At 35.7% G+C, this 26,306-nt stretch overlaps 1 protein-coding gene across 2 annotated transcripts in view; it reads left to right on the forward strand.

Moving 5' to 3' along the window:
- The window catches only part of MARCHF1 (membrane associated ring-CH-type finger 1), an 853,816-nt gene that overhangs the window by 319,974 nt on the left and 507,536 nt on the right, over positions 1-26,306 (forward strand). The gene's annotated exons all lie outside the window — the stretch shown is intronic.

Raw genomic sequence — 26,306 nt, forward strand, 5'->3', positions numbered from 1 at the left:
ACTTATGTCTGCATAAGTCACTTTGTTTCTGACTGTTACATTATTTTTTTCCTTTTCCAAAATTCCTTCTCCTTTTAAGTCTATTTGAATTTTCAGTTCTTCAAAACTCATTATTTTCCACGTGCTGTATTTAAATTAGTTACCATCAGACTCTCTCCTTTTTGTATTGTACTGGATATCACTACTACTAATTTGATATCACGTGGTGATTTATATTCCTATCTTGTTTGCCCAGTTCAATTATGTACAGAGGCAAACGTTCTCATATATTTTTATATCTTCTTTATTGTTGAATGTAATCACTTCTATTAATAGGTGCTCAACACATATTTCTTGATCAATTAATATTTTCATATGAAACCAAGGATCTAGGTGCTGATAAATTCTTTACTAGAGAAAATTGACTTCAGGGTTTTAGTGTTCCCATTTTTGTAAAGGAGATAATGCTTCAAGTTTCCTTTCAGAGAGTTGAGAGTAATGAGAACACTTAAAGTTTATCTGTTTCTAGAAAAGGCATTATGTAACGAATAATCATGCTGGCAGGAATGCATGAATAAACATTGGGAAATAGTAAAGCATTTATGTTTGTTGTAGGAAAAATATTATGACGTAATATCAGCAGTTTCCATGCTTCTCACTGCTTATCTTCTATAATGTATCAAATAGGGAAGAAGTCATGCCTTTTGTCTGTCAGAAACGACTTTTTTCTCCCCAGATTTTGACTAGCTCAAACTGCAGAGCAAAAATGCTTTTATTATTCCGCTTACTGGTTTCAGTATCTTTTGAAGAAAATCTTCAGATCATGGTCCATATTGTTGGCGTTGGAATTATCTATTTGATATGAATTCCACTTTCTTGCAGCACTAAAAATCCATAAAAGACACAATGAAACACTTCTCTTTCAGATCAGAGTAGGGTAGTTGGGAAGAAGAAGGTATAAAGTTTTATTTCATGTAGTGTATACTTGCAGTAGAAGCCAGAAACACACAGCGGGGTGAGAGATTTTAAAAGGAAAATTTATCACTAGGAAGCTACGGGTTGTTAGTAACAACCTGAGGAGATTTCTTATAGAAAGATATAAGAACAGCAAAGTGTCTCAAATAAAGGAGCAAAACAAAACTTTAAATATTCATTATAGTGAGTAGGATTAATTTGGGGGAAATGTCATTGTCCATAGTTTCTCTACTAACATTAATCTTTGAAAACATATTAAATAAAATAACAACCTTCCATTAAATGCAAGTGGGATTAATAAATATAGTTTATTCCTTGATGGACAAAGATACTTTGTATTTTTTAATAGTTAATATTTTCTTAATATTTAAGACTATATTTTTAATCACTATTAATTTTTGTTTTGAAATGAATCATAGAATATAAATTTTTGACTTAAAGCATTTATTTATGAAAACTCTATAGCCTATACCAAAAAAACTCAACTGCTAGAGAAGAATTAGGTCTTCTTTTTCTTTTTTTCTATTTGTTTTAAATTTGAAAAACACTGGTAAATACTTTCAAGGATACTTACCGATAATTACTACTTTTACAAACTAATATTATCACATACAAAAGGACTGAGATATTTTACTCTGAAGGGGAGATAAATTGCTGCTTATTAATGATTATGTTTTAAATTCTAACGCTGATTAATTATAGCTCAGAGATCAGGGTAAAGCAGATTCTTATATTGCATTATTGAATGCTTTAACAATGGATTGGGGTGTTTAGCCCAGCATAAGTAGGGTGTTGTGACCGACTCCCTTACAAGTTTTCAATTACTTACTAATGTACAAGAATAGAATTCACTTTGAACTTCTTAAAAGCCTTTCCAAATGAGTTCCATGATATAGAATTAAGATAAACATGTCATTTTTCATTTAAACCATGCTACTTTGGGGAGGAAGAGAAGCACCGACTAAGGTGATAATGCCCTCAGGGGTCATGGGGACCATCATCCTAAGCTAATCAGAATATGTTATTGTCTTACAGAGAATGTACAATGAACCCTTCCCCCATCACCAAATAACCAGGTTTTTAAATGAACCCCCTTTTGGCTTTATACACATACATACATTCTCGTAAGATTCTAGATAAAGACTTTTTAAAATTCATGGGTACCATCTCAAATTTCTGAGAGAGAAATGACCTGCCCACTTTTTTTTTTCCTGTACTCTTTTCATAGGTTACATTAGCATTGGATTTTATTGAAGTCCTCTGTATATGACTGATGTATCATATTTAACATTGTCATGACACAATTAAAAAAAAAACAGCCATTTTACATGTTTTGCAGCAGTGTTTGTAAACACTCACTTTCTCTGGCTGTACTGCTTATAGAGATGCAAAAGTGCAGTTTGAAATTTTAAGAATAATATCTATATTATAAGAATTCAAGATAAAAGCTAGAAAAATTTGAGTACAATGAAAAACACTCTAACTTTTGTTGAAATTATGAGAAATAGAAATAATTTAGGCTCATTACATGGGGCTAGATGATGTAATGGTGACAGATGACAAAATTGAGCTATTTGAGTACAAATTTACTTTCTTTTTTTCCCATTGAGACTACTTCAACAGACGTATCCTCCCCAAAATCAAGTTCTAGGAATAAATCGTTCTATCCTAAGGCACTGAAAGAAGTTTCATATCATAAATGACTCAGGCATATATTGAAATAAATAACTAACTAACTAACTAACTAACTAACTAACTCAGGTATTGGGGAAACATGATGAATTGAAGAATTGAAGAAAGACCAAGACAGTTAAAGTGGGCAAAGGTGGAATTCAGAAATAAGGTACCCAAATAACATGACAGTTTTTAAAAGAAAACAGTTTTATTTATTTTATTTTTTAAAAATGTTTGTTTATTTTGAGAGAGATAGGGGAAAAAAAAAAGCCTGAGCTGAGGAGGGGCAGAGAGAGAGCATTCCAAGCAGGCTTTGTGCTGTTAGCATGGATCCTGTTGTGGGGCTCTGTCCTACAGATGCAAGTTCATGACCTACGCCAAAATCAAGTCAGGCAACTCAGCCAACTGAGCCACCCACGCACCCTAGAAATTATTTTAGAAATTATTTTAAAAAGTAGCTTATGAGCAAGTAGAAACAACAACATCGTGTGAAGTATGAGCAAGTAGAAGTAACAACATCAACAAAATACTGAGGTGTGAATGTCTTATGATTAATTAGTCCCTTTTTGTGTTTTATTGTTATTATTAAACTCCTAATTTATTGGACTGTTGTAAATGTAGAAAGACCACAATAGTCTCTTATGATGACTTTACAGACCAAATTGAGGCATGAGAGCACAGTGATAGGTTAGTTGTTTGAATTTGAGTATTGATTAATAAATTCATGTAAGTTTTAGGACCATGCTTTAGCAGCATGTAACTTGTCTCTTCAAAAATTTTTTATTAGTGGTAGGATGGGGAGGAGATTACTAAAACCCATTAATCAAATCAGAATGTGATGAATGCATGAAAAGGATAAAATACATGATTTGGGAGAAATGTAGAGAAGAATATCTCCAGTGGTGCTTATAAAATTCATCTTTAGAAAATTTTAATTATTAGAAAGTTGTTATTTATATTGAATGGAAATTTATCTTCTTGTAACTTTTTTTTGTTTTATTCTTTGGAGATTATAAAGAATGTTGAGCCTTTTTTTTCCTAAATGAAAGCCATTGAGTTATTTGAAAGCTCTCATAATTATCTTGGTAAAAATCCTCAATTTTTTCAATTATTTGTGAAATGACGTGGTTCTGCATTTTTATGCAATATTTGTTATTGCCATTGGTCACAGAATATTTTATACAATTTATCACATCTCATTCCAGGATTATAAATAAAATGAGAAATATCTGTGAAAATTAGAATAGTATATGATAGTCACCTCCCTTATTTTAGGTTCTGTTTCCTGTTGATATCGCTGAAAACCATACAAGAAAGTGAGTCACTATTAAATTCTCAAGTATATATTTTAGTGTATGCTTATTCTAAACCAATGTTTATCTAAGTTTTAGGAAGATAAAAGTGCAAGTCCTTAGCTAAATTCTTATAATTTTACATTATACTAGCTAGCCTAGTATCAAAATATGGATATTTTGGGAAAAAAGAGGCCATACTTGATTGAAAAATCCCTCATTTTGTTTGCACAAAAACTATAATATAGACAGAATGTGGCCCAGCAACAAAGCTAAGGTCATTTTATTTTGCAAATTGACTTACATACTAAATTATCTGATTTAGTTTAGACTAAATTTTCATTCCACACATGAGAAAACTGAGACAAAATGAGGATAAACAGCTTGACAATGTTTATGTCAGTGCTAAGTGGCAGGCCCGGGAATCAATTAAAAGGGTTATTTACATACCTACAATCTGTGAATTTGCTGCAAAAATGTTTTGTTTATTCAGTTTTGTCCATCTTTATGATAAATATTAAAGTCACATTTTATTATACAATTTTTATTACTTTAAAACAAGTGTACAATTGAAAACCACCAGATAACACAAGTTTTGCATAGTATGACATTTAGGATGGATTTCATTGATAGGAATTAACAAAAATGTACCAACCATCATGAATACGAACATCTGTATTTACTTATATCAGGTCAATGTTGATTGAAAAGCATAAAAAAAAAGCATAACAAAGCTTACACGTTGTTTAATTTTATTTTTATTGCAAAGCTTTATGGCACACAAAAGCTGCATGCCTCTTACCTGGCCAGGATTTTTTTCCCAGTAAACGTATATAATGCCGAGCGAGTTGAAGAGCATGTTTTATTTATCCATCCTAAAAAAATGTACCAGTGGTGTAGAATTTTATTGTGAGTTTGAAAAGGCTAAAACATTATCAAAACTTGAATTTGTGTCATCACGAAAACCCTGTCTTGAAGCCTCTAGAATTGCTTATCACATTGCTAAGAGAAAGAATCCATACGTATTGGAAAGCTCTTGGTGAAGCCATATGCCCTGGAAATGTCAGGTTGGTTTATGAGGAAGCACACTGAATCAATGCCTCTCTTAAGGGCATCATTTATATCAAAGTCAGTGATATTCTTTTAATATTTTGAAGCAAATCATGGAGGAATTGGCAGCTCTAATTTCCCTTCAGCATAAAACTGGATGAAACTGTTGCTGTTGTTCTTTCAGTGCAACCAGCTCTTATGTTCAAGCATCAAATATCAGTGAAGAATTCCTGTTCTGTGAGTCCCCCTTGCAAACTGCTAAGGCCATTATTATCTTCAGATGGTGAAATATCTATGCCAAGCCAAAAAAAAAAAAATCTTGTTACCCTGCATAGAGCACCTGCACTTTTTGGCAATATATCTGAATTTGCAACTTTAAGAAACCAAGAAGTTCAGGGGTGCCTGAGTGGCTCAGTCGGTTGAACATCTGACTCTTGATTTGGGCTGACTGAGCCCTGTGTTGGGCTCTATGCTGACAGTATGGAGCCTGCTTAGGATTCTCCCTGTCCTCTCTCTGTGCCCCTCCCCTGCTCATGCACACGTGCATAGTCTCTCTCTTTCTTTCAAAATGAAAAAAAAAAATAAACATTAAAAAAAAAAAGTTCAACAGGCATCATTGGGACTCATTGGTTTCTATACTGTGAATATTTGCATCAAAGACTTTAACAACCATCCCAAACAGATCTTTTCCATTGCTCTGTTGTCTGGTTCATCAGCTACAGGGGTTTGAGCAACCAGCTTTTCAAGAGGTGTATTTAATTTTTTTTAATATTTATTTGTTTTTGAGAGAGAGAGAGAGAGCGTGCAAATGGGGGGAGGGGCAGAGTGAGAGGGAGACACAGAATCCCAAGCAGGCTCCAGGCTCTGAGCTGCCAGCACAGAGCCTGATGCAGGGCTTGAACTCACAGACTGTGACATCATGACCTGAGCTGAAGTCAGACGCTTAACCAGCTGAGCCACTCAAGCGCCCCTCAAAAGGTGTATTTTAAAGTCAAGAAATGGAATAAAATGTGGAGTTCCTTTTAACTTTTGGCTTTCAGTAGACATGTTGCAAGAAAGATTGATTAGATTTGTGGTGAGCCTAGCATAAAGTATAGAGATGTTGAAACATACATTGTACAGTTGAAATGAATACGGAATTGTGTGTCAACCATACTAAGTTTTTTAAATTGGTTATATGTTAGGCATTTCTTTGCAGGAAAATAATTGCCTTTTTTTTTTTTTTTTTTTTTTTGTTCAGGTAAGGTTAAGTTTGTCTACACACAGCAGGAGGAAAAACACTGGTACTTAAAGATAGATGTTTCTACTTCCCTCTTACATACAAGGAATCCAGAAATAGATAGTCCAGAGAGTTACGGCAATTCCATTAAAGATCTGGGGTTTTGTTTTTTTGCTTCACTACTGTAGCCCATTGTTTCTATCCTTACAGCTACCTCATGAACAGGATGGATGCTTCATGACTGAGTTTTCAGTTGCTAAGAAGGATATAAGGCAAATTGGCAAAAATTTTTCTTCAGCTACTTTTAGGCAACTTTCATGGAAGTCCTGTTCAGCATATATGTTTATATGTCCCTGGCCAGAATTTAGTTAAGTGAACATATCCAGATGTAAGGGAGATTAGAAAATCTAATCTGAATCATATGAGATAATGTATCTAGAGAAATAGCTGTTCTCTATTACTAAGGCTGAGAGGGAGAAATGAAAGTTGGGTTAAGCAACTACAGTTTCTACCATGTTGACATAGAATAATTTAGTTGGATGTGTTTCTTTTTAGTTTGACTTAATTGGTGGATATTCTTGTGGTATGAATAAGTTCATACTTTTTAATCAAGGCACTACAGTCTTCATTATAATTATTGCAGAGATGTGCAGGGCCAGCTATGTAATTCATGGGGCCCATGAATTGGTCAAAAGCAGGAAAAAAGCTTCTAGTTTTCTTTTATAGTCTCTCTCTTGAAATGTCATCGTGTTTTTATTTGCTATTTAATATCATTTTCCCTCAGGCAGAAAGATGATCCCGAGGTGAGTACCAAATTCACAGTGCCTGGGTCACCACTCTGCAATTCCATACAGCTCTCCCCATGCCCACACCTAGGTAGCTTCTGGGGGCAGAGTGGCTGCTGATAATGGATCAGTGTGGAAGAGAGAGGTTGAGAACCTGTCTGCCCTAGGGAGATGGGGACGTGGCAAAATACAGGGTCGTGTGTAAGCCCCCAGCCACTTACTCCACTGTCTCATCAGACTTCCCCAGCAAAAAGACAAATTCAAGGCGTGTCTGAGTGGCTCAGTCACTTAAGTGTCCAACTTCGGCTCAGGTCGTGATCTCGCGGGTTCGTGAGTTCGAGCCCCATGTCAGGCTCTGTGCTGACAGCTCAGAGCCTGGAGCCTGCTTCAGATTCTGTGTCTCCCTCTCTTTCTGCCCCTTCCCCACTCACACTCTGTCTCTGTCTCTCTCAAAAATAAACAAACATTAAAACAAAGACAAATTCAAAGATAGTATTATTAAGAATTTTAAGATGGCAGCCACAAAGTTTTAACCCCCACGTTCCCACACGGTGTCGTTCTCTTCTGAGCACGAAGCCCTGTCTGGTTGTACCGGTAACAAGTTCATAAAGCCGGCCCTGGTTGTGAGTCCTACCCAATCTGTTATTCCAAGTGAACAGATTGGAAATCGGTAACATTAATAACATTTTTAGTTTGGATTTCCCAGAGACAAACCTTGACAAGAATTTCCTGCGGAAGTGATTTATTAGGAAGTCATTCCAGAAAAGCATGGTGGGAGAATGGAAGCAAGGAAGTGGCAGGAAGTGAAGGAACCCAAGTGGGATTTTAAAAGGTCTCATGGGAACTTTGTCTCACATGCCCTGGAGAGCTCTTCAGCCAGCTAGGGTCACCCCTCTGCATTGTCCTGCAACAGCAGGAGAGCTGGATTATTTATAGCTCCACCCCTGCCAGTCTTCAGTTAAGAGACACTGCCCAAAAAGAAGTTCTCAGTTGCTAACTATTCTCCCAGCAGCACGCAGCCCAAGTTGACTTGGGCAGTCTGATGGAAGCCCTTCAATAAAGAAATGGATGCGCTGCTTGTAGGAGACAAAGCACACAGAGTCAGAGCACTGGTGCACTACAGAAAGGTACCAGCGGCAGGGGGATATGGCCCAACCACCAAGAACAAGTACTGTAGTAACTGTCGAAAACTCAAAGAGGGCTTCTGCAGGCTACAGTTGGACTTGTTTATTTCTGTTGCTGATATTTATAGGCAGTTGGAAACATTGTGAAGTTCTCTGAAAGTTACTTCTGCAAGGTAGATGTTTGTACCTTTTCTTGGTGACAAAGATGAGCAATACCAATAATGCAGGCTGGACTAAAGAAGAACAAATTTTAGTTAAACACAAAGCTAACATTCAAATCTAATATTCAAAGGTTTTCAAAAAAATCAAGGTCTTGTTACAAGCCACAGGTGGCAAAGTTGACCATGGGGATATAAAATAAAGATGATAAAGAGTGTTGCATGCCTATGTATGTGTGCATTTTTCTATAACATAAGTATAAATTTAATCAAGTTTCAAAGCAGTGGTCCCCACAGGATCATTACTCTGGGACTGTATTCTTTTCCCTAATCCATGCTACTTACTTAGCATACATTAAATGCAAAAGAATGTTTACATTGACTAAAAGTTCAATTTTAATTTACATATATCTACTGCTACCATCCTTTTTACTTTGCTCATTTATCCATTTAATAAATATTTACTTAGGGGCTCCTGGGTGGCTCGGTCAGTTGAGCGTCCAACTTCAGCTCAGGTCATGACCTCACAATTTGTGAGTTTGAACACTGCATTGGGCATGCTGCTGTCAGCATGGAGCCCGCTCAAGCCCTCTGTTTCCCTCTCTCTCTGCTACCTCCCCCCCAAACATAAATAAAACATTAAAAATAAATGAATATTTATCACCTAATGCCTGTGTTCTGGGAGAGACGGGCTCAGTGCAGATATTGTTGACCACCCAATCCAAGGGGCTTTCCCATCCCTAATATCTTAGCACATTATCCAGGGTTATTACCTTAACTATGGTTTGCAGAAGCTTACTGTGCCTGTTTTGTTTGTTCACTTATTTATTTCTTTATTCCTCCCATTTACATAACCCCCAACAGATTGAATAGAGAATTGAATTAGAAACTTAAAGTAACTTGCAACATTCATATTACATGATGCTATAAAGAATAATTTTTTAACAGTTAGAGACTTTTCAAATCAAGACAGCCTTCTTCATGATGTATTGAGTTGTTCATTACTGCAGTTTTACAACAGAGCCTGAATGTTGGTGTGTTTAAGATGTTCAGGAGACGATTCCTGCATTAGAAAAGGAGATTGAATGGGATATCTTTAAAGATCATTTCAGATTTTTTTAATGTTTATTTTTGAGAGAGAGAGAGAGAATGTGAGCAGGGGAGGGGCAGAGAAAGAAGGGGACAGAATCTGAAGCAGGCTGTGCACTGTAAGTGCAAAACCTGTCATGGGGATTAAACCTGCAAACTGTTAGATTATGACTTGGGCTAAAATCAGACACTCAACCAACTGAGCCAGCCAGGAACCCCTAAAGATCATTTTAATCTTTGAGCTGAAACCAAAAAAAAAAAAAAACAAAAAAACCCAACAAAAACAAAAAACAGAAAAAAACAAAAAAAAAAGCCCAAAAAATCAAAAAAAACCCCAAATATAATAAAAGGAGCAATATGAAAAGAAAGATTCATGGGCAGGTACTTGAACTGTTTCTTTGTGGTCTGAAAAAGGGTGTTTCAGGAGGTTAATGGAAGAAACATTTGGAACTGATGAATAGGCTCAGTTAGGAAAATCATCACTTTTACATCTTTTTAAAATGTTTTTAAGTTCATTTACTTTTTGAGAGAGAGAGAATGTGAGCCACGAGTGTGGGAAGGGGCAGAGAGAGAAGGAGAGAGAAAGAATCCCAAGCAAGCTCTGCACTGTCAGCAAGGAGCTTGATGGAGGGCTTGAATCCACGAACTGTGAGATCATGACTTGAGCTGAAATCAAGAGTCAGACGCTTAGGTGACTGAGCCACCCAGGTGCCCTGAAAACCATGTCTTTCAGGGGAAAAGGGGCCTGGGTCTAAAAAGCTAAGATCCAAATATTGATGATCAAAAAAAAAAAAAAAAAATTGGAAACACTAGAAAACCAGGAGATGGATTATGCTTGAATCTTTTCTATATCGCATCAAATGTTGCCCTGCGAATCATCATTGTTACCACCATGTGTGCCAAAATCACAAACTCTGCAAGGACTTTTGCTCTATTCAAACAATGGCATCACGAAATGAGAAATATCATTAGGCTTTCATTTTCATTTCTCAAATCACATAATGGGAGTGATGTTACAGAGGAAGTAACGTTACAGGTAAAAAGAATGTTGGGATGTCAACAATTTCATATAGTCAAATCTAAAACCACGAGACATAGTCATTAATAACTCTGAAAGAAACATCAAATACATCTTGTCTTTCTTATATATTCAAATAGACTTTCTTCAGACAGAATTTAAAAAGGTTTTTACTACTTCCTGTGTATTATAGATCACAGAATTTTCTTTAAACCAATACATTTTTTCCATCAATGATTACATATTTTAAAGAACTTAATAATCTTGATCCAATCAAATCAGATTTAATATTGTTTTCTTTTAGAATTCTAAAAATGAAAGATAAAAGACTGTATGAGACAGTCACTGGAAGAAAAGAGGCCTTCTGGATGTAAAAAACATGCTTTGAAAGGAGACTTCTACAGTGAGTGGAGTCCTTTCATGGTGCTATTCTGGGATAATTTTAAATACCTCTATTCTAATTCTCCTAGTTAGTTTTTATCCCCCTGCATGGGGTATTCTTATGATTTCCCATCCTGATGTCAGAAGCTGGCATGGATCTGAGATTTTACCTTTCTTGAAAGATAACAAGTTAGTCTGCCAGTTTCACAGATGCTGTTAGAAGACGCAACGCTTTTGGGTCAGAGACAAAATATCATGCCTGATATAACAGGCAGAAAGAGCTTCAGTTATATCAGTTACTCTTCCTTAGAAGTTTCATGGGAGTGATGAGGAGCAACCCATTTGAGTGCTGTGCACATAGTAGGTGTGTGTCACTATCATGGAACCATGAACTTCAGAAACTTTTAATCTTATAAGGGATTACTGGCAGACCTGTCCAATCTTTGCCTAGGAGGAAGGCATTGTCTTTATTATCCTGATTTGAAAGAGACACAATCTCTACCTCCTAAGGCTATCTGCTGTGCAAACATCCTTGAAGAGATAATACAAAACAAAAAAAGCTATCGTGAGATGTATAGAAACAGACCTCAGAGGAATTGTCTTATAAGATTAGTACTAGTGTTTTTGTTTTGTTTAGTAGAAATAAGGAAGCATTATCATTTGACTTCTGTTATTTATTGTCTGGAGGTCAGAGTCCCATATACACACACCTTGATGTCATCAATATCTGAAATGCCATTGTTGCAATATTTACTTGGATGCAAATAAAAATTCTTTTGCATTTTGAGAGGGCTATGTGGGTAAAAGCAGAAGTGTCCCAGAAAATAAAGTATTAAAAATTATTCTTTATTGTGAAGGAATCAGGCTAATTCTCTATAAATTCTGTATTATTTCTAGACTTTTGTGGTCCTAATGCATTGTGGTTTTGTTTGTTTGTTTGTTTGTTTTTTGTTTTTTGTTTTTAATTTCCCCTGAACACTAGGCGTAAGGTGACGATTATGTGTCTGGACTATGGAATCAGACCTAAGACAAATGCTGACTCTGCTACTTACTAGTTACATGTTCTAGGGAAAGTTACCTACCATCTGTAAGTCATGGGTACCTCTTCTAGTAAGGGAGAAAATAGTAAGACCTGTCATGAAATTTTGACATTTAATAAAACATCTGGCACATTGTTAACATGCAAAATTCTACCTCTTAGGAAATAGAGAAAAACATGAATAAGAACGTAATTTTTTCTCCACCAGGGAAAACACCATTAACACTCTGGTTTATCTGTTATAGGAACGTGTAAACCACACACACATACATGTATGGAGCATATCATATATTTATTTGTGTATTTGTGTTCCAAGCTACTTTTCCTTCTTAAAAGCATGTCAGGTATATTTAAGTTGGCTAAATATTCTGTAAAAGACATGCTTATCTCTAGCTTTACATTATTATGTTTTGTAGATGTATTATAACTCAACGAACATTTAGTTAGTTTCCACATATAAACTTACATACATTTTTATATATACCTCTGAGATGAACATCATTATGTATAAGATAAAATCCGAGGAGTAGATTTGGAAGGCTAAAGGTATTGAGCATATTAAAATTTTTTGAGACACGGTACCAAATTGGCTTCCAGTGTTCAGCAAAACAGCGATATAATCTCTCATTTTAAAAGAATTACTCTGGTTCCTATGTAGAAATAGAAGGCAAGGGAGGAAGTAGAGGTGTAAGTTAGAATGATATGTATCAAACTTTAATGTGTTCTATGATCATGATCATATGGGATACTATCAAAATGTAGATTCTAATTCAGTAGTTCGTAGTGGGTCTGTGACCCTACATGTCCAGCAGTGTCCCAGGTGATGTGTGCTGCCTGCTGGTCTGTGGACCGTTTTTTGAATAGCAAGAAATGAGAGGACAATGTCAGTAACTGAGTTGAGAGATCATGGTGGCTTAGATGAGAGCGTAGCAATGGAAATGTGGATGTTTCATATATTTTAAAGGTAAAAGAAATCTAATGTTTAGTAGCTGAGTAAATCTAATCCAGTTAATTAATCTCTCTGATCCCCAGTATCATAATTTGTGAAAAATGAGCTATAATACACATTCCCCAAGATTGTTGGAATAAACTTGAAAGTGTTTTATGAACTGGTAACTATTTAATACATTAGGTTTTTGCCATCTGTTAATTTTCAAAAACATTGGCTTTTTTAAAAAAATTAATGTTTTTATTTTATTTTTAAGACAGAGAAGGACACAGAATGAGTGGGGATGGGGCAGAGGGAGAGGGAGACACAGAATCTGAAGCAGGCTCTGGGCTCTGGGCTGTCAGCACAGAGCCCTATGCGGGGCTCGAACCCATGGGCTGTGAGATCATGACCTGAGCCAAAGTCAGACGCTCAACTGACTGAGCCACCCGGGCGCCCCCAAAACATTGGCTTTTAATAGCATATTTATTCTCTAGATTAGAAACTTTTGACTAAGGGAATTTCATAGAATTGATATTTTGATGTTTTTTTTTTCTCTGATAGGTAGAGGTTGATTATATAAGTAAAGATGTATAAAGTCTTTTATATAGGCATCTAATAGATAAGATTTAACCTATTTAAAGAAGAGAAGATGAAGATTTTTACCTTGGCCATAAATTCTAGATAGGAATTTTCAGTAGCTCATTTATATAGTGGGAAAAATAACTGAGAAAATTCCAAAGAATTGGAAGTTTTAAAAAGGATTTTCCAGCATAATAAAGTCAAGATGCTAAGCTAGGTAAGGTGACATATGCAAATATTAAAAAGTCAAAAGCAAAACCTATAAGGAAAACAATTTTAATGTTAAGATTGGGTAGTAATGAGATGAGCAAAATTGAAATAAAAGAGGAAATGGAATTTTGATGGACCTTAAGGGCAATGATAATACATATACAAGAGAGAACTAGAGTCATAGTGAATTTTTTGAAGTGCAAGTTAATTGTATACTATGTTGTTTTCTGAAAGAATATTAAAAAGCGAACACGCTTGGGGTGCCTGGATGGCTCAGTCAGTTGAACATCCCACTCTTGATTTTGGCTCAGATCATGGTCTCACAGTTCATGGGATCCAGCCCTGAGTTGGGCTCTGTGCCCACAGTGTAGAGACTGCTCGAGATTCTATCTCTTCTTTCTGCCCTTTCTCCGCCTGTGTGCACACACACACACTCTCACATACGTGCGTTCTCTCTCTGTCTCAAAAAAGAGAGCGCAGTGCGGGGGGAGCACTTGGGTGGCTTAGTCAATTAAGAGTCTGACTCTTGATTTCCACTGAGGTTGTCATCTCAAAGTCATGAGGGAGATAGAGCCCTGAGTTGGGCTTCCTGCTGGGTGTGGAGGCTACTTAAGATTCTCTTCCTCTGCCCCTCCCTTGTTTGTATGTACAAGCATGCTCATTCTCTCTCTCTCTCTCTCTCTAAAGAAAAAAAAATTAAAAAAGTGAACACACACAAAGGACAAACAGTCTGTCCAAGACATAGTGAATGAAGATAGGCAACTAAAGCATAGTCATTTACCTTTGGCTTCCTTTAAAGTCTTTCATTTTTTAAGACGTGCTCAAAGAAAGGAGCTGGCAAGCAATATTAAGGTATATTTTAGATTGTTTGATTAAAGTTTTTGTTGTTTAAATTCTCTCTGTAGTTACCAGTCATCACTTATTTGGATTCATTGGTTTTTTCTACATTGAATAAACTGTTTTATATTCTTAAATTTTAATTTGGTACTGGGTAATGATGTGCTTCATGGGTTAGTTTAGAATAATTTACAGTATTCAGCATCAACATTTATGAGATTAAGTATTGAGTTTGATGGATGTGCCTAGTGGATTTAAAGTGTAAATCAGAAATAAAAGTGTAGATGTGTTTAAGCTGATATTTAAAAATTTTCTTTTTCTAAAATCAGAGCTGAGAAGTAATATGCTTCTCAGGTAATTTGGGAATTTGACATCCGGAAGAAGAGCAGGGACCATTTTTTTTTTTACAATTTAACTTTTCTACACATGATGTTACATTTCCTATATATTGAAGTTTTGTTTTGCTTTGGCTTTTTTCAGTAGATAGAACCAAAATACATTACCTGTCATAACCTTTTTAGAGAATTTTGGATGTAATAGACACTGCCTTAAGAAATAAGATGGTCACACAGAAAGATAAATTGATGTCATTCTCCTTTATGAGCTTTAAATGTAAGTTGGGAAATAAGATAAATGAGAAAATATAATTATAAATAAAAGGAAGTAAGTATTTGCCCACAAGTGGATTTGTATAATATGAACATTGGAATTTATCAAATTAGAAGTTTCTTCAGGCCTAGGTGGTCAAGAATGAAACCATTTTCCTTAGGATTTAAGCTAAGCCATGAAGGATGGATACGACTCTTTTCAGCAGAAATGGCCCACAAATGTGGTTCTGGAAGTATATGTACAGAAAACAAAAAAGTGAGAACAGTTTAGAATTAGAATATGTGGTCAATTGGAGGGTGAACATAGTAGTAAAACCTGTAAAATTGAAGTAGGGGTATGTTACTGTATTGATTTTCTCTTGCTGCTATAACAAATTACAACAAAGATAGTGGCTTAAAACCTTTCATTTATTATCTTACAGTTCAGTAGGTCAGAAGTCCGTGTGGACTCAGCTCCAGATCCTACAAGACTCAAATCAAGGTGTTGGTTGGCCTGGGCTCCTATCTGGAGGTTCTGGAGGAAAGTCTGCTCCCCAGTCATTCATGGTGGAATTCTCATTTTCTTGTAGTTGTAGGGCTGAGGTCTCTGTTTCCATGCTGTCAGCTGAAGGTTGTTCTCAGCTTTTATAAGCATTCACTGGTAGGGCTTTATTTATATAGATGTCATTAAGATTATGAGCAGAGTAACCAAATAAGTGTTTTAGGAAAATTCATTTGGATATGCCTTTAAGCAAATTTCCTTTATTTCAAATATATGTATTTATATTTACTAACTGATGAAGGCTTACTTTTCCTTGAGGAGTATGAATTTATTTAATATAATTAAGATTGTGGCAGTGATTTTTGTCCTAAGGTTTAAACTCTAATATACTTTTAAAACCTTTTTATAAAAATATTAAATCTGTATTTAATATGCATTTCCCTGTTTTCCATCAAGATATCTCTCTCTCTTAAAGATATCTGAAAGTATCCCCCCCCCCCTTTTTTTTTGTGAGCTCTCATGAGAAGAACTGGCTGGTTTCTTGCTCCTTGTCCTAGATGATCATATTTCTATGGTTACTTTTACTAATCCTCATTCTAATTATGTAATTCAATTTTTCTTTGCATTCATAGAATGAAGTGGTATCTTGAAAATAATATTCTTCATGTTGACTCATGTATTTCAGGGTCTAATATATTTGGTTTTTTATTAATATGTCTTATCTTGAATTATAAACTCATTACAGGATAAGAATGATATTTCTGGTAATAAGCGATCATTTTTAGTGTAGAGCAAAGACCTATGAAGCATTTAATGACTTATTTTAGTAGGAAATATGCAAACTATTATATTCATATTGGTCATTTAAGAATATACCAATAATTAATGTCAGATAATATTCTGAAATTATAATGGACAAATTTTCACTGCATCAATTAATCCAAAACTGGAAATGAGCACCTGTTATGTGTTGGGAGACCATTTTCCATGGGTCTTTTGTGTTTCTGCACATCTTGTGAACGGAGGCACTGACAGCTTTTGTTCTGGATGATAATTTTCAAGAATATTTCCAAGGCAAACAGCCTTTGAAAACAGAAATATTGTCTTTTCCGGGAAAGAAGGATTTGTTGGCTGTCCAGTATAATAAATATAAAATGTTGCTCTGGGGCAAAGGCCCATTATAAACATTGGAATTAAGATTGAGATTCCTCTCCTGTAATGCAACCCATTGCATAGGCAGGTGTCACCTCTCTCGTGTCAATATGTGATAATTGGGGTTTAGGGGACTGGTGCAAGAAAACGATCAAACGTGGGCTAGTACCATTGCTGTGAGTAATTAACTGCCTTTGTCTCTGACGCAAGAATTCTGTGTTTTCTGCAGCATCTGTGAAACTGAGGCAGCCTCATTTGTTAGCTTGTGTATAGAGTAAAATCCCAGACCCTTCCAGTTCTTGACATTTTGTTTCAGATAATTTGCTGCGTGTATAAAATAGGATAGCCTATATCTTTGCCCTCATATAGCTAATAGTTTGTCTTGGTTTGCTTACATTTGAGACAAGAGTGACAGAGAAAAAAACTAGAAGGAAGTATATTATAGGACCAACCAGTTTTTGTTTCCTGTGAGTCCAGTATATTTTGCTGTTTTTTAAAAGTGAGCCACAACATCTGGATCAGTGTAATTTTACTATTTCTGCATTAAAAAAAAAACAAAAAACTTGACCAAGCTTGAATCACATAACCCTTAAAATTTGCTAAGAGAACATTAATATAAAATTAATCAAAGCTGCAGTCATTTAGAAGGTTTAAAATCTTTTAGAGGGTCCTTATTTTTGTTTTTAATTGTTTGATTGGGTTGATTGGGTTCTTTTTGAGATTTGTTGGGAAACTTTGATTTTTTCTTTCAATTTTATTTTTCTTTTATTTTAGAGATAGTGCACATGGGAGAGAGGGGCAGAGAGAGAGAGAGAGAGAAAGAGAGAGAATCCCATGCAGGCTCCATGCTCTCCACGCTTAGTACAGAGCCCGATGTGGGGCTCAATCCCATGATCTTGGGATCATGTCCTGAGCAGAAATCAAGAGTTGGATGCTTAACCAACTAATTCACCCAGGTGCCCCTGTTTTTAATTTTCATATAGTAATATTGACTCTTTGTGTATGTGTGTATATGCACTTGTGTATCCTTAGGTATTTGCAACCAGAACCACATAAGTTCCATATTCCCCAAAACTACTAGAGGGTCCTTAGTTTAATTTCCATTTCCTGCATTGTTGTAAAGATTATCTTTTTTTAATATATGGTTACCATTAGAATCTAAGTTCCATCCCCTTTGTACTTCCAGACAACCCTGTGTTGGTTATTTTAGGATTAGGGAAAAAATATATTAAAAAAAAAAAAAAAAAAAGAGGATGCCCTAAGGTGGTTTGAGAAAGGCTGTTAGAGAGATTTTGAAGGCTAATTCCAGGTATCCGCCATCTGTTCCTTGAGACTAACCTTGCCTCTTACAGAATGGTTTATTTTAATCAGAATATGAATCATTATTCATTTAGCCTAGTGACACTCAAGCTGGAGGGATAGAAGGGTCTCATTCTTGGATCCTGGCCCAGGATGAACAGGTTCTAAGGACAAAAGATGAGAGACCATGATAACCATATTTCATTCTTTTAGAAGACAGTGTTAAGAAAAATAAATTGAGAACTGTTGGTTATATCGTTTATGGCAGCATTGGTGTCTCTAGAGGGCAGGGGCAGTAGATGACATGATAAGTCAGGGTAGTGGGGAGAAGTGTCTCTTCTTATAGGCAAAGGTTGATCACTTAAATCTGGTTATGGCACCAGTTTTTCTTTCCCCTATACAATATCTGCCTTAATTGTAGGAAATAAGATTACTTAGTATTCTACGGGAGCTACAAAGAAAAACAATGAAAAAGTACGAGCCTGCCATGATTCTGCATTCTTACCCTACATCCGAATCACTAGGAAGACCTCCAGAGTTTCTGACTCAGTGTATCAGGATCAGAATTGACATTTATAATAAACTCCCAGGTGATACTGATGCTGCTGGTTCTGGGACCATATGTTGAAAACCATAGTTCTATGCTATGGGCAGAATAGAAGAGGAAATGCTCTTGTTAGGGTGCCTGAGTGGCTCAGTCGGTTAAGCATGTGACCTTCAGCTTCGCCTCAGGTCATGATCTCACAGTTGATGAGTTTGAGCCCTACATCGGGCTCTGCATTGACAGTGCGGAGTCTGCTTGGGATTCTCTCTCTCTCTCTCTCTCTCAAAATAAATAAACATTGAAAAACTTTATAAAAAATATAGTGCTCTTTGTTATAAGGCATGTACATTTTGCCTCTGCAATTAATGCCTTCATCTACTCAACAAATTGCTAAGGGCACATTAACCAAGGAATCACTATGGTAATAGTTGTGGCAGATAAATTGATGAGGTAGACATGAATCCTATCCACAAAAGGCTTCCAGGTGAAAATAAGAAAGCGTGTAGAAGACAGTAATTTCCAACAGAAAGTCTAAGTGCTGTGACAAAAAGTGTAGATCTGTTGCTGTGGTGGGTGAAGGAGGGAGAGATTCCTGACAGGGGTCTAAAGGGTGTGGAGGTTCTGGTGACTAGGAGAGTCTTCATAGCTTTGCCCATAATTAAGTTTTCTTCTTGCCACATAAAAAATAATGGCTTTCCACACTTAAATGCTGTCATACAATTCTACATATAAGACAAATATCTAAGTATATTTGCCACCTACTGAGAGCTGGAGCTGTCTGGCATGGTTGGCTTCATAATATAACATGTAGTAATAGTTTTATTACATTGATTCTATTCACATTTTTGTTATAAGTACCTACGAGATTTCAAATTGAAATTAGTACTGAGAACCAGTAAAGCTACACACTTTCAGGAAAGGTGGTAGTGAACATATATTTGATAAAAATATGCGACAATTTTAGAAGGGTAGTGTCTTTCAGCGTAACTCATCGTATCGACATTACACAATTCAGAAGTTTTGGTTATATTCTGTAATCATTTGCTTAGAAATAGTGTTACTTTCTAAATTCAGTTTCTATGCTGGAAGCTCTCCAACCACAAAATAAAGCCACTCCTTTAAATACAGGAGAGACATAAGTAAAACATATTTGCTTATGTTGAACAAATTCTTATTTTGAGTGTTAAAGAGGAAACAAGAAAACATCATCAGGTGTCTATTTGGTGCAAAATCCAAAACCATATTGATGTTTAAAATATATTTAACATTCCCATCTTTTAAAAATCTACTTATCAACCATCAATACACATTCATCCCAATTGAGGAGCCTAACTAAAAAATAATTTCAAATACAGTTTTATATTTTTTAAATCTATAAGTGTATATTTCAAATACTTTTTTAAAGTTTATTTATTTGTTTTGAGAGAGAGAGTGTGTGTGTGCAAGCAGGGGAGGGGCAGAGAGAGAAGGAGAAAGAGAATCCCAAGCAGGCTCCTACTGGCAACACAGAGTCCCATGAGGAGCACAAACTCAGAAACGTGAGATCAGCACCTAAGCCCAAACTAAGAGACGCTTAATTGCTTGGGTCACCCACGTGCCCCTATTTCAAATATTTTTGTATCTATAATTATATAGATTAATTATATAAATACACATATGAGTGTATATACTAAAAAGTTCACGAGGTGGACTTTTATATTATGCAAGATGAATATGCATATTCTTAGCCTCCTTTAATTGATCATTTCTAGAAGTCTTAAATTTTGTTTAACTATTTATTTTTGAGAGAGAGCATGAGCAGGGGAGGGGCAGAGAGAGAGAGGGAGACACAGAATCTGAAGCAGGTTCCAGACTCTGAGCTGTCAGCACAGAGCCTGATGCAGGGCTTGAACCCTCAAACCAAGAGATCATGACCTGAACTGTAGTCAGATATTTAACTGACTGAGCCACTCAGGTGCCCCATAGAAGTCTTCAATATCACAAGGTAGAACTCAGGTTTACAGTACTTAGTGTGGGGAAAAATCCACATATGCAAACTCTTTACAGTAAAGAACACTTCCATTTTCTTAAACCAGATGTCAAGAATTCTTGAAGTACTCATTTAATGATCCTGAAACTCTACTATCAAATAGCACTGAACTGCAATAGGAAAGTAATAGGACTATACTTTTATTTATTGATGTGGTGTGAAGATGTGGAGAGAAACATTTTAAACAGAAAAATAACTTGAGCCATAGTGAATAATAGATGTAAGTTCATACTTCAGGGAGCCTTCTCTTTACCTTTCTTTCTGTTAATGAATCTCACAGTGAGTAGATGTGTTTGACCATATGAAGTTGGAAGTGTGATAGATTTTTTTTTTTCTAACTGTGATTACATGAGCCTTGTGTCTTTGGTGGAAATAGCATTTAGAAAGGACTTCTATGTTAAGAATATCGCTACTCTTCACCTAATTTTGTTACATAGGTTTTTACTGTTACACAGTAAATGCAATTTTAACCCGATTTCTTTCCGTGTAACTTTATTGGCATGTCAAAATCAATACATGTTGCTACTCCAAGGCAAGAAGTTCCACAAGGAGAGTCAGGTTTTATACCAAGCCTGTGGCTCCTGTTATTTTTTGAAACCTCTCAAAAAGCTAGATTAGTAAACTGTCGAGGTATTTTGAATTTAAAAAGTAAAAACAAATATACAGAGCTTTTCCCATTGATTCAAATTAATGATAAGAGGTGAACATATTTGACTCCGTTCTAATACACACATAGGTATAAACTTATCCATTCAAATTCCATGTGTTAGAAGTTTATATAGACTACAATTTTGAAATGTGTTCAATTAATGAGTTTTCCTTCATCTTACTTCAGCTTAATGATCTGTAATCACATTTAATTGCCCATTTATTTTATTATTATTTTTATTTTATGTGTTTCAATCACTTACAGGCATTATTATTTCTGATGCTCAAATTATCCCTGGTTTGACCAGGGGAGCCTCTTCAAGGTGACTCCTATGCCCTCCTGTTGGCATCCTTGCAAGGTATCCCAGGGCTTTTTGTTTGTTTGTTTCTTTTTAAAATAAAACAATATATATTGTTGTTTCTTTCCAGCTGTTATTCCTAATATTGATCCCATAATATTCCTTCACTTTAAAAAAAATATATATAAATCATTCAATTTATTTAAATTAAACCAAAGAAACAAACAAACAAACAAACAAAACAGTTCACCCATTCTTCCATCCCCCATTCCTCTGCCTCTGGTAACCACCAGTCTTTTCTTTGTATCTATAAGATTGTATTTTATTTTAGATTCTACATATAAGAGAAATCATATGGTATTTATAGACACCACATGGTGTCTATGTATATATATATAAAATATATATATGTATATATATATATATTACATTTTCTTTAACCATGGACCCATAGATGGATACTTAGGTTGCTACCATATCTTGCCTCCTGCAAATAATGCTGCTGTGAACATGAGGCTGCACATATCTTTTAGAGTTAGTGTTTTTGTTTTCTTCAGATAAATAGAAGTAGAATTGCTGGATCATATGGTAGTTCTGTTTTTAACTTTTGAGGAACATTTCATACTGTTTTCCATAGTGACTACACCAGATTACATTCTTATCAACAGTGTACAACTGTATACTTTTCTCTATATCCTTGTCAACACTTGTTATGTCTTGTCTCTTACATAATAGCCATTCTAACAGGTGTGAGATATCTTATTGTGGTTTTGTTTTGCATTACCCTGATAATTAATGATGTTGAGTATCTTTCGTGGGTCTGTCTGCCATCTGTATGTCTTTTTCGAAAAATGTCTCTTCAGATCAGCCCATTTTGTAATTGTATTATTTGCTTTTTGCTACTTAGTTGTAGAAATTCTTTGTCTATTTTGGATATTAGCCTTCATCAGATACTGGATTTGCAAATATTTTCTCCCATTCAGTGGGTTACTTTCTTACTTTGCTGATGGTTTCCTTTGCTGTGGAAAGCTTTTTAGTTTGATGTAGTCCCATTTGTTTATTTTTGATTTTGTTCCTTTTGCTTTTGGCATTAGACTTAAAAAAATCATCACTAAGACCTATGCTGAGGAACTTACCACCTATGTTTTCTTCTAGGTGCTGTTTATTTGTTTTTATTTTTTATTTTATTTATTTATTTATTTATTTATTTATTTATTTATTGAGAGAGAGAGAGAGAGAGGGAGGGAGGGAGAGAAGGTGGAGGAGGGGCAGAGGGTGAGGGCAAGAGTTGGAAGCAGGCTCCACGCTCAGCACAGAGCCCCAAATCAAGAGTTGGACACTTAATCCACTGAGCCACCTAGGTGCCCCTTGTTTTTGTTTTTTCAGTCCATTCATTCACTCTGTGTATTTGATTAGAGATTTTAGTCCATTTACATTTAAATTAATTATTCATAGATATGTGATTATTGCCATTTTGGTAATTGTTTTCTAGCTGTTTTTGTATTTCTCGTCTCTTCCTTTGTGGTTTGATTATATTCCTTTTTTGAAATCTTTTGTATATTTACTATGGGATTTTTACTTTGTGGTCACCATGAAGTTTGCATAAAACAACATATCTGTATCAGTTTATTTTATGTTGATAATAACTTCAGTTTGCGTTCTAAAGCTTGACATTTTTACTTTCCTCCCCACATTGTGCATTTTTGATATTATATTTTACTTGTTTTTACCTTGTGTATCCCTTAACCAATTTTGTAATTATAAACATTTCTACTACTTTTGTCTTTTAATCTTCATTCTAGTTTTATAAGGGATTAACCCACTACCCTTATTTTATATTTACCTTCCCAAGGAGATTTATTCTCCCATACTTGCTTTTGTTATTAATTAGTGCCCTTTCTTTTAACTTTATTTTATATGAGCTTATTCTTAGTGAATTATAAAAGTTATTGATTGTAGCACTTGAAACCATGCACCTGGAGATAATAAATTTGGTAATATAAGTAAGGCTTAATAATCTCACTCTATAAAAATAATGTTAAAATAATACCACAGGATTTATAAACTTATCATTTATAAATTAGCAAACAGTTATCTCGACATAGGGTGAAGTTGAGACCAATGGATATAAGAAAAAGAGGCAAGGGGAGATGGGAGTTTGTCAAAGGTAATCATGCTATCCTGTAGTTTTCTAAAGGGAAGGTGATGTTTTATTGGCTTCTTCTCTAGCTGATATCAGGGAAGAGATACAGTTAACTATTATATCTGAAAGTATAATCAGAAAAAAGTGACCATCCATGGCCACCTCTAACCTATATAGCACCTGTACAAATTTCATTAAAATGGTTCATCACATTGCATTTTTAAAGTATACTAGATTAATAGAAAACTTGAGGTTCAGTAAGGCCTCGGTGGATCATGAGACAGTTACCATCAAAAAGAAAGTTTACTACAACATTCCACACAAAAGGGGGGTCCATAGTTGGTAGCATAGTGACTGGGCCAGAGTCTTTATTGTAGAAGGAACTGGTTGGCTAGTTTGAATGATTTGGCAGGCTCTGTGGCATAGGGGCTGTCCCTAGTTTTCTGGCCCTTGGCCCTGGGCTGATTATGCCTAGGGTACAAAAGCCTTATAAAGGAGGTGGTTGCAGGTGTGGACTCTGAATTGGTTGGTTTTGTTTTAAAAAGTGTGCTCCAAGGAGGAAGGACCCTTATCAGAAGAAGGGTGGCCAGTGGGAGGGAGGCAAATGAGGAAGGCAAGAAGTCAAAGCAGGCTGTCTGAGGTATATTGTTAGGCTATCCACAGCAAGATGTATGTAGTAGATGTATGCAGAGCAGATGCTAAAGTATAAGTTTGCAAAAGCTAGAAATATGGTTAATAGATGGGTTAGAAAGATATATATCTTGTGCTAGTTACTCTGGTTTGCTCCCCAGACTCCTTCTCCACCATCCTCTGCTCTTCCTGTGGGCCCTGAGAGGCCGACCTTAATGTATTGCATCACTCCTTCTGTCTTCCCTTCTGGACTTGCAGTTGTGCTTAGCACCTGCCAGCGATTGGGGGGGTAGGAAGTATAGGTCTGGATATTTTTTTATTCTTGCCCCCTTCTCACATTGTTCTGCCTCTAATTCTAGACTCTGTTAGGCAGCACTTCTGCCACTGCTTCAGCTTTGCCCCATCTCTGGTAACATTCATCTTGTCCCTTCACAAGTAGGGGTTATGAATTACCATTGTTTCTACCCCCTGCGTGCTTCCCCATCTCTTGTAGATTTTCCACATACTTCTTTGAATGGTCCCTTCAGTAAATGATCTTTAATTAAACTATGAATATACCATTTTTTCCCCTGCTGATACTCTAAACTGCTGCTCCACACTTTTCCTAGTTAGGTATGGCCCTGCCAGTCCCAGCTTGGTGAAAAAAGGTGCCCTTTGTACTACTAAAAGGATATCTATTTCCTTTGTCTGGCCCCACACCTGGCTGTGGGGTTTTATCAATAAAGACAGACTACATGTTAGCTCCCACTAACCTTCCTGCTTTGTTCTTCTCAAACTAGACAAGACAATGGAAAACCTATGCTGCACTTACTATGGAAGAATAGCAAATAGAGGAGAGAGAGAAATGGAAAAGTCCCTGCCTGTCACACAAAATGTTTGCATATATGCTTCTTTTTCTTTTTCTTTTCTTATTTTTTTATTAAATATAATTTATTGTCAAATTGGTTTCCATACAACACCCAGTGCTCATCCCAACAGGTGCCCTCCTCAATGCCCATCATCCACTTTCCACTCTCCCCCCCACCCCCCACCAACCCTCAGTTTGTTCTCAGTATTTAAAAGTCTTTTATGGTTTGCCTCCCTCCTTCCCTATAACTTTTTTTTTCTCCTTCGCCTCCCCCTTGGTCTTCTGTTAAGTTTCTCAGGATCCACATGTGAGTGAAAACGTATGATATCTGTCTTTCTCTGCTTGACTTATTTCACTTAGCATAATACCCTCCAGTTCCATCTATGTTGCTGCAAATGGCCAGATTTCATTCTTTCTCATTTATATGCTTCTTTTTCTAATATATTTATACATTAAGAATGTGGCTCTACTTATAATTTTAGGTGACTATATTCATTTAGATACATAATACTGTGGTTCTTAAGCATTAAAATATGAAAGCTATAGATCTTATGTTTATGGTCTTCTGTAACAAAATATCAATGTGCATTTTATATTAGCTCATTTAATTTCTTTTTTAAAAAAAATTTTTAACATATTTATTTATTTTTGAGAGACAGAGATAGAGCACAAGCAGGGGAGGGGCAGGGAGAGAGGGAGACACAGAATCTGAAGCAGGCTGCAGGCTCTGAGCTGTCAGCACAGAGCCTGACGCAGGGCTCAAACTCACAAACTGTGAGATCATGACCTGAGCCGAAGTCTGATGCTTAACCGACTGAGCCACCCAGGCGCCCCTAACTTCTTATATATATATATATATATATATATATATATATATATATATATACACACACACACACACACACACACACACACACACATATATACATGTGTATATATATATATATATATATATATATATATACACACACATATATATAAATACATATACACACACACACACATATATATATATATATACACATACACATACATATACATATCATGGACTTATGTATGAAGTTTATTTCTATATGGAAATACACAAGTTACGTTGAACTTGTTTTTAATGGAAAATCACAGATACATGAATGAGGCTCAACTTTAGTGCCCTGAACTAATATGTTACAAATTAGAGCTTTCGTGAGGTTTTGAGAGTAATTTCTACAGAAAAATTAGAGCGTTTCTGGGAAGGTGGGCATGAAGGAAGAGTGAGGAGTGAAGGGATAGAGGATCTTAGATAGCAT

Source organism: Acinonyx jubatus, chromosome B1 (assembly GCF_027475565.1).
Source record: "Acinonyx jubatus isolate Ajub_Pintada_27869175 chromosome B1, VMU_Ajub_asm_v1.0, whole genome shotgun sequence".
Classification (NCBI taxonomy): domain Eukaryota; kingdom Metazoa; phylum Chordata; class Mammalia; order Carnivora; family Felidae; genus Acinonyx; species Acinonyx jubatus.